The sequence below is a fragment of the Cavia porcellus genome, unplaced genomic scaffold (genome assembly GCF_034190915.1).
Source record: "Cavia porcellus strain 051 isolate PalLab524CR breed Dunkin Hartley unplaced genomic scaffold, mCavPor4.1 scaffold_18, whole genome shotgun sequence".
Taxonomy (NCBI): domain Eukaryota; kingdom Metazoa; phylum Chordata; class Mammalia; order Rodentia; family Caviidae; genus Cavia; species Cavia porcellus.
The window spans coordinates 8,791,597-8,801,695 of record NW_026947501.1 but is presented as its reverse complement, the minus strand read 5'-3'; the positions used below and the strand labels follow the sequence as shown (position 1 = coordinate 8,801,695).

Here is a 10,099-nt window from a genome sequence, read left to right as displayed (position 1 = left end):
ATGTCTGCTATGATTGTGATAGGTTTTCCTTTATAGGTGATCTTTCTTTTCTCTCTGACAGCTTTTAATATTCTATTCTTTTGTTCGATTTCTGGGATGATGATTATTATATGTCTGGGTGTAGTTTTATTTTGGTTATGTCTATTTGGAGTTCTATATGCTTCATTGATCTTGACATAAATTTCCAACGTCATGTTTGGGAAATTTTCAGCTATTACTTCTCTAAATATCCTCTTGACATCCTTTATGTTGTCCCATTCTTTTTCATTTATCCCTATCAACCTTTTGTTGTTTTTCTTTACGTCATCTTGCAGGTGTTGAATTGTTATTTCTTGATATCTTGTTGTTTTTAAAAGATCTTTCCTTTCCTGTTCACTGGCTGCAATCTTGTCTTTGAGGTCTGAAATTCTATCTTCACATTCATTGAGTTGGTTTTTACAACTTTCAATGGAGTTTTTGATTTACTGTATATCTCTTTGCATCTGCTTCATGTACTGTTTGTTTCTTTTTTTTTTCGATTTTTTTTTATTTAAGAGGAAAAAGAGAAAAACACAAAACAAAACAAAGCAGTGTAAGGTTACACATAATACAGAACTACAAAAAAAAAACATAACAGTAAGAAATCACCTGTTAATAGATTACATAATATCATCTTGGAAATAGTTGCTCAAATCACAGTATCAAAGAATACAAAGTAGACATTCAAACGGAGAGACTGCAAACAGCTGTGTTCAATGATCCAAAAACATTAATATAGTCAGCTATTTAACATCCCTAAACACACTTGCTGTTATATCCGTTAGAGCTCTTTTTTTTCCCTCCCTCTCTTTTTTATAACAAAATTTACACATTTTGGATTTTACTACTCCTTAGTTCTTATTACTTTTTTGGGGGGGAGAGAATAAAGTCAAATATGGCAAAACAAAGCTGTAAGTCAAAACCAAGGATAGACATAGCACATGATGTAGAACAGAGTACATAATCATGATTCCCCATTATGTGGCCTTGAAGCCTTATAAAATTTTCACTTATTAATTAGAAAGGCTTTACTCTGGGCTTTTTGATATGGAAATATTTGAAGCTATAGTATATGATGTTTTATCCAAATATTTTAAGGAAAAAGACAGACACTATGGTAACTACTATTCTTTAAAAAAATTATTTAGCTATTTCTTATGTTTGTTTCTTATATTATTCATCCTGGGATTCTATTTTTTTGTTTAGTTCCTCCAAATTTTAAACTGTGTCTTCTTTAGATATGTTCAGCATCTCCTTTATTTCTTTTATCATTTCTTCTTTTACTTGAGAGGTTATTTCTAGTGTGAATCCCTTTAAGGCTTCCTAGAATTGCTTCTTTATTTCAGTTACTATTATTTCAGGTATTTCAGGTATGTGGCATGTGTTTTCTTCTATGCACATGGCTCCTAGGCTTTCTTGGTTTGGGCTGTATGTTTGAGATTGCATTTTGGTCTTTTGTTTTGTCATTTTCCTATGTTTTCAAGCTTCAAATGTTGTTCCAAGTGAGGGAGGGAGGTCCCCCAGCCTGGGACAGTGTTCTGGGCCTCGGCCCAACTCGCTGGTCCTGGCAGGAAGCCGCGGCCTGGCCCCGAGGCATGGGAGAGTGTTCTGCCAGGTTGTGATGGGGTTCTGCACCTTGGCCAGGCTCACTGGTTCTGGCAGGAAGCCACGTCCTGGCCCCTAGGTGAGGGAGAGAGTTCTGCCAGGCTGCAACGGGGTTCCATGCCTTGGCCTGACTCACTGGTCCTGGCAGGAAGCAGCGGCCTGGCCCTCAGGTGTTGGAGAGATGTCCACCAGGCTGGGATAGGGTTCTGTGCCTCAGCCCAACTCTTCATTCACTAGTTTTTGATGGAATTAATGCTCATTTTGGTCTCTCTTTAAATTATGTAAAAGGCACTCCATTATACATTTATTTATAACTACCTTACCCCAAAAAGAATAGTAGCATTTTCAGAGAGACATTTGCCAATTCATTAGTTGAAGTATCCTCTCAAGTTACCTTGACACATTAAAATATTTGCTTCTGGATTGCAAAATGTAAAAGACATATGTCTTATCCTAGCTGAGAAAAGGATGTGATTTCACAGTGCACCACTTACATGCTGTTTATAACAGATTTTTCTCTTTGGAATTGAATCTCTATGGTTCAATTATTCCTTGCAGAAAATTATTTAAATTATAGACCACCACTCTTTGCCTATCTAAACATGTTGAACTCACTGAGGAAATAGGTTTTGTTCCTGCTCATGGTCATGAAGCAAATAAATAATGAAGCAATGAGACTCATTATCTAGTTTATGCTGAATTTGTTACTAATATGAATAATGGAAATAGCAGATTTTGCATATGCTAACTATAAACTAAAATGATAGAGAGAGAAAAATTTGGAATCTAGGAACCTTTGGAAGATCAATTAACTTTTCTTAAACTTAGAGTTATAACTTACAAATTTTGAAACTTTCATCTTTATTATGTTAATAGAAATTATAGTGAAGAACATGACATATCTATAGGTAATGTAGATGAACTCTTCTCTCTTTCTGACTCCACACCCACACAGATATACTGTCTTTTGTCTCTACCTTTTAGTTTTTTCTAAGAGGTCTTTTGGCATTTAGTTTAAAACTCACTGTGACTAATAGAAAAAACTAACAAGAGGTGAGAGACTGAATGAAAGAGAAGTATCTAATTGGATGTCTCATTCCCTTCATGTTTAAAAGGGAACATGACAGTGGGGCCTCAACTATTCCTGGCTGAGCCACCAGAAGAGAGCAGTTATAGAGCCAGACAGTGGGTTGATACAGGCAGCAAAACATTAGAACATGTTACATGCAAGTATTAATGTACCATAATGAAGTTTGTTCATCTGTAAAATCAATATGCACTGACAAAAAAAGATGTGAAGAAAAGCAAAAAATCAATGACACCAAGTATCAGTGACAGATCAAGAAACAGGACTGAGAGCTGACCACTAGACTTAGGAAGGTACAGACCAGTGATGACTTTCCACAAGAGCAATTTCCATGGAGTGAGACAGAGAAATTCAGCTTAAAGTGGGACTAAAGAGTGAAAGTAAAAGTGGACTTGGAAACAGCAAATATGTTCAACTGTTATCGGTACTTTTGATTGCCCAGGCAAAGGCATTGGGAAGTAGATATTCTACGGCCAACTGGTTACTGGACTTGTATTTTCATGACTGTTAGCTCTTCCCCATGTGACTGGATTTTCATTATAACAATGAGAACTGATATGTGAGCATACCAAGTTGATGCACACCTAGAGAAACTGAAAACCCTTTATAGCTCATCTGCGAGAATATCAAAGTGGATAGAAATTGCCCAAAAACTGAAACAAATAAAACTCCTATATGATTGAGCAAACTCATTTTCTAAGTCTACATCCCAAAGGATTAAGATCTTGATTTTCACGTTCCTAATGGCAGTATTAACAGCAGACATAGTAAGAGCTCAAATGCCTACTGATGGATAAATGAATGAAAATCATTTAATATGTCATATGTATTACATATGTAATATGTAATATGTACATTTAATATGTAACAAAGGAGTATTATTCTGTCTTAAGACATAATGATCTTGCCTTATGTGACAACATAAAATAAGGTAGAATCAATGTTAATTTCAGCATGACAGTCTCTGTGAAGAGTTGCACAGCACTTTGGGTGCATTATGTGTTTAAGAAAGAGGAATCAAATAACTGAACATTGATAATGAGTTTAAATGCAATTTGCTAAACTGCTAATTAGTTTATTTAGTACTTAAGCTTATCGCATGAGCACAGACCATTTTATATAAGGATACACTTATGATTTTTCTCCTCTATCAATTTATGTAATGCTTCTTCCACATTTTTATTTAAAAACATAAGACATAATATTTCTGGGACAGATCTATAATAACACTATCATATAATAATCAAACAATAGTATTACAACTTTCATGATCTTCCTTTCCAGAATGCTATTCAACATTAATGACTGATATGAAAAAAAACTGGATTATGACAGAGAGAAAGTGAAAAACCCAAAAGATGTAACTTCAGCAAGGGCACATTAGTAAGTGGAAAAGGAAATGCAAAAGACAATTTCTAGGCCTCAAAACAGTGTTCATGGGAGAGCCGTCCAGGTCTCCCTCTGCTGTGCTTTGGCTCTGAACCAACTTGTCTGGGGCCAAAACAAAGTAATCTTGGGGCTGAACTCATGCAAGCAGTTCATGAGTGGATATAAACTAAAACCTCCACTGTCTCCTTAGCTCCTGTATGTTGTGGGAGCCATTTCATTTCAAAAGTGCAACACATTTCCAAAATCACATGGGGTTACAAATGTAGCTAAGGTGTGTGGTGGGAATCTATAACTGTGAGGTTCAGTCCTGCACCTCAGCCCTCCTAGGCCAGTTCTGGACAGATACAAGGCCTGGCATGAAGGAAGTCTCTGTTCCCTGTGGAAACCAAAATGCACCTGGCTCAGCCAACAGCATTTGCAGGCTACAGCAGGCTACACCATGAGTGATGACCTTGAGATGAGCTTGTTGTGTTGGTCAAGAGCAGCAGCACACAGCAAAGCAGAGGACAGAGAGCAGTGCAAAAATGGACACAGAACTAACCCGTGTCATGCTCCCATGAGATGATTTCTAAGTTATTATAAAAAAGGGGAAAATGAGAAAAATCAGTCAAGAGATAATTTAAACAATCAACTGTTCCAAGTTCAAACCAACTCCTTAAACAAAAGTTAGAAGAATTGGACATGGTGGAACACACTGGTAATCCCAGCACTCAGGAGGCTGAAGCAAGAGGATTGCCATGAGTTTGAAGCTAGCCTGAACTGAACTACATAATGAGAACCTGTCTCAGAAATAAATAACTAAATAAAGTCAGGGTTCACATATCCATGTATTATGTAATTACATCTTGATGTGGAGAACCAGAGAATACTATAAGTAAAAGTATTTTGACCATTTTAACAATTTTCTAAAACACAAAACTACAAACTGTAAAACATGTATGCATTCATTGCCATAAGCATGCAAAAATTCAACAAACCACTTGTCATTTAAAAAGACAAATGCAATTAAAAATATTCTCATATGCAATTCATTGCTTATCTTAGAAATGATTTTTTGGTTTACTTGGTTTATTTAAATAGATGAAGCTGGGATGATAGTTCATGCCTATAATCCCGGCACTCATGAGGCTGAGGCAGCAGAGACTGTTGCAAGTTAGAGACCAACCTGAGCAAAAGGGGGTTTAAGGTCAGTTCCAACTGCATAGCAAGAACCTGACTCAGAAAAGAAAAAAAAACAGTGAAAGTTTTCCTATAATATTAAAATTGCCTTTCATATTTTTAAGCACTAATAATCCAAAGCTATAATGAAGTCTTAATTAAAAGTGTGAGAAGTTATACCTATTTACTTAAGATACTATATTTCCTGCTTGAGATGATAAATTTTGCTTATGAAGTACTTAAGTGATGACCTTGAAGATTTGGATTTGTTCAACAACCTCAGAATAATCCATTATTGATGACTTTGAGAACAATTTTTCACAGTCAACAACAACACTGTAAATGCTATACTTTGTTTTTGGTAGGTAAAACTCTTTCTGGACATTTCTAAGTCAAAATGGATGAACATTTGGTTTTGTGCCAACTTTGATATAAGAAATATACTTTGAAATCTACCTTTCCCACAGTTTTGTTCAGTTTGATGTGGATTTTATAGAGCAAATGAATGAAGACAGTTTATGAACTGTGTATTTACATTTTCTGTAAATTATCATGTGATGCATTGTCGACATTTATAACTCCTTTAGTGTGGCAACCACTGTCATCTAAGTAATATTAACAACCAACAAGTAACAATAGGCCAAAGGTTTTTCTTGGTGATGAAACCATGTAAAATGTTCTTACTGAAACAGGGGAAAAATCACAATAAATGGAGCTATTTCTTTCTCATTCCAACTCCCACACCTTGGTTTCTTCCATTTGGGCATTCTGAGTCTTAAACTAAATTCTAAAATAGTTCCACTGGTGTGACTCATACCTGCAGGTGGACAAAAATTTAAAAAAAATTTGGAGAGGAAATCAGGATATAAGGACATGAGTAGAGCAGCTTAAGAGTTCTCAGCACATCTGCATTATCTATAAATACAAAAAATTCTTGTAGCTAGGAAGTATTATTTCTAGTAAAATAACAAGAGGAACTCTCAAAATTAGTATGGGACTCATCAAAGTTCAGGAAAAGTTAATTCATCTTCCTGTGTTTTCAAAATTTCAAATCTTTCACAATACAGCACCACTGTTTTATTTTACAGCGCCTGAAAAATAAAAACTATTTCCTTTTTTTTTTTTTTTTTGGTCTTTTTCATTTTTATCGGTACCAGGGATCGAACTCATGACTGCTTGCTTGCAAGGCAGGCACTTATGCCGCTGAGCTAAATTCCCAGCCCCCAAAACTAATATTTTCTCATTTAAGATATTAAGGCATTCAACATAAAAAAATGATGAGTTCTATGAGTTTATCATTCTTTGGAAATTTGATTCCCTGATAGCAGTAGGGAGGGAATAAAACACCTTTCCTCAGTGGGGTTAGCACTTGATGCATAGGAACATAGCAATGGTTCATTGTGGAAGCAGCTTTCTGCAGAAAATAACTGAATCACAGAGATTTGTTCCCTATGAGACAAATAAGACGTAAACCCTTTTTGTGTGTCCTGTAGGTGTTGCCATCATGAAACCATTCTCTTCTCTCAGGTAGGACAAGCAATATTTCCTCTAAATTTTAGAGACCAGAAGTAAACATGTTAATCAATAAAACTAAATTGAGCTGCATCCTAATATAATAAATTAGTAAATATGCCTATTAAAATGCTACTTTTTCATGAGTAAGCTACTCATAAATAAATGTATAGTGCAGTGAAGTCTCCATAATCGAGAAGGAACTAGACCAAAGTGACTATTACTTCCATCAGTCAATACTGACTGCTTCAAATCAGCGAAGCACTCAGCCTGGTGCCTCAGTGTCTGTGGCTATAGCCTATGTGCAATCTTTGTTCCCAAAGAGGCTGAGTTTGGTCATGTGATCTTATTCTAGATTAGACCTGCATCTTCAGCATAATAATAGTACATGCAGATTCTTACGTGTTTATAATATGCCAGACATATTTACGAAATATTGCTAGTTCCCTCACAGGGGCAGTTTCTATTGTTAACTACCATGCATACAATGGAGACACAAAAGTATTAATAATTTATCTAGGTTTTACAAATTAAAGCTAGAGAGTGGGAGATTTCTATCTAGAAACCGAAGATGCAAACTCCCAGTAACTGTTTTACTCAATGATTAATCAGTTTATTGTCTCTGGATTCAGAAAAAAATCAACCAAATTATATTATATATTATATTAATGAAAAAAGAATAATTATTATATCATAATAGTATTTGTTATCAAACAAATATATTAACTTTCCATGTTTTCCATGTTTGTTTTTTTTTCTAAATGCTGAGAAATGTACTTCACATGTTAATTACTATCTCAGTTTTACAGTGAAAGTGGTTATTACTTTACACTAACCTAATGGTTATATATATAACCAAAATATAACCTTATATTTTTATGTTTTAAGTTTCCTCTATTAAATTTATATATAACATTCTTTTAAAAAGTTTGGAATGTTTTATGAGATGCAATTAAAGCAGAAGATTGTGGTGTGAGAATTCAAGGACAACATTTTTTGTTATTTCATCTCCCTTTCTACTACACTCTTTCAATATGTAATGTTTTCAATTGAAAACCACAAGCTCATGAATATTTTAAACTACCGATATCTGTTTATATGTTTGGTGTTAATATATTCCACCAAATGTGTGAAACATATTTTGGTGTTTGTAATCTATAGAAACATTTCTGGCTGACTTTTCTTATCTCCAAAGAAATATGCAAAGGAAAAGGAAAATGAAAAATGAACAAATACAATGAAGACTTGAAAAAATATAAAGGCTCTTCAAATACAAAAAGACTCCTCAAGAGTATCAGAAAATTCAAAATATGACCACATTTATATAAACAAGGATCCCTATATTAGCAACATTGAAAACAATAATCACATGCTAATTTGTCTATTGTATAAGTTCTTTTTATGAATATGAGAGATCAGACATGTAAGACACAAAGGAACAATGAGTAAATAGCACAAGCCAGATGCATTTTTTCCTTTTTTTTCTCTAGGCCTTACTCAAAGCCAGGGAAGCACAATGGTAAAGTGAAACTACTTCGCAGTGACTGAGTTTATCCTGCTGGACTCACAGACAGCTGAGCTACAGCTTGTCCTCTTCGTGGTCTTCCTAGTCATCTACCTCATCTCCCGCACTAGGAATGTGACCATGATTCTCCTTATCAGAAGTGACCCAAAACTCCATACCCCCGTGTCCTTCTTCCTCAGCCACCTCACCTTTGTGGGACTCTGTTATGCCACCACCGTTGCTCCCCAGATGCTGGTGAATGTCTTAATCAAGAGGAAAACTATCTCTTTCACTGGCTGCTTTATCCAATTCCACTTTGTCACTGGGCTGGTGATCACATATGCTCACAGTGATGGCTTACGACCGCTACGTGGCCATCGGCCAGGCCCTGCTGTATAGCAGCAAAATGTCCAGGTGTGTCTGTCTCTCTCTCTCATGGCTGCTCCTTGCCTCTATAGCTTTGTAAATGGCCAGACACAGACCACCCTGATGCTTCCTCTGACCATCTGCGGACCCAATGAGATCAACCATTTCTATTGTGCTGACCCCTCGCTCACGGTACTGGCCTGCTCGAACACATGTGTCAAGGAGACAGCGATGCTGATGGTGGCTGGGTCCAACCTCACCTGCTCGCTCAGCATCATCCTGGTCTCCTACGTCGTCATCTCGGCGGCCATCCTGCGCATGTGCAAGGGCAGGTGCAAGGCCTTCTCTACCTCGGGTCCCATGTGATGGCTGTCACCGTCCTTTATGGGTCACTGTTCTGCATACACCTTAGATGCTCTTCTGAAGCATCTGTGGAATAGGGTAAAACTGTAGCTGTATTTTATGTCTTTGTGAATCCCATTCCACACTCTCTGATCTATAGCCTGGGGAACAAAGATGTTAAAGTAGCCTTAAATAAAGCTGTCCAAAAGGAATTGTTGGCTAAGTAAGGTCCTGGATATACAAAACACTCATTTTATTCAGGCATTGAGTAAGCATTGTAAACCAACAAATCTCTTTTTTTCTTGAAATATTTGTGATCTTTCACAACACATATGAGAACTGCAAATCTCTAGGGTCATCCAGGGCATGCTCGATGCTAACAGATACATCACCGAGAGTGTTCAAAACCCGCTACAGAGTCAAAGGCAAGAGCAGAAGCAGTGTTATTGCTCTAGAGAGGCAATAAAGAGCACATTCTCACCCCTAGCATGCAGATGGGTGCCACATTATCTTGTAATAACAATGACAATTAGATATGCAAAGTACTCCGGAAGCTTGTCAAAACTGATAGGTGATCCCCCCCCCTTTATTCAAATGATACAGCAATGAGAATCTTTTTGTTGTTATCCTGAGATATATCATTCACATGATACTTGTGACTCAGTGGTACTCTCCTTTGTGTGCTATTTGATGAAAATGCCAATTTTCCCAGGGACTGTTGTTTTGTTATCAGTCTGCCTTTCCTGTCTGTGCAGCCTCTCCTCCACCCATTCGTTGCCGTTTCCTGTATTGTTATATAAATAGAATAAATTTGATGTTTTAACCATATAAATGTGTGGATATTTATGCATCTATGAAATGCATTACTAAACATATGCTCTTCTAAGTAAAGTTTTTAATGAATATTTGGCAGGAACATGGCTTCGTGACTAAGTGCTTCATAATCTGAGACATCGTTATATTTCCATACAGAGTTGGGGGTTTAGTTTAGTGTCATAAGTGCCTGTCTGGCAAGTGTTTGATCATGAGTTTGATCTCTAGGACTCCCCCAAAAATAAAGGAAGTGTTTACCTATTTCAGGTACACAATTAGACAGAAAAGCATATTCAGAACCAAAC

At 36.4% G+C, this 10,099-nt stretch overlaps 1 pseudogene; it reads left to right on the top strand.

Annotated features, from left to right (window-relative positions):
• The first annotated feature begins 8,285 nt into the window (after positions 1–8,285).
• On the top strand, positions 8,286–9,208 carry LOC100718263 (olfactory receptor 5M5-like; annotated as a pseudogene).
• The last annotated feature ends 891 nt before the right edge of the window (positions 9,209–10,099 follow it).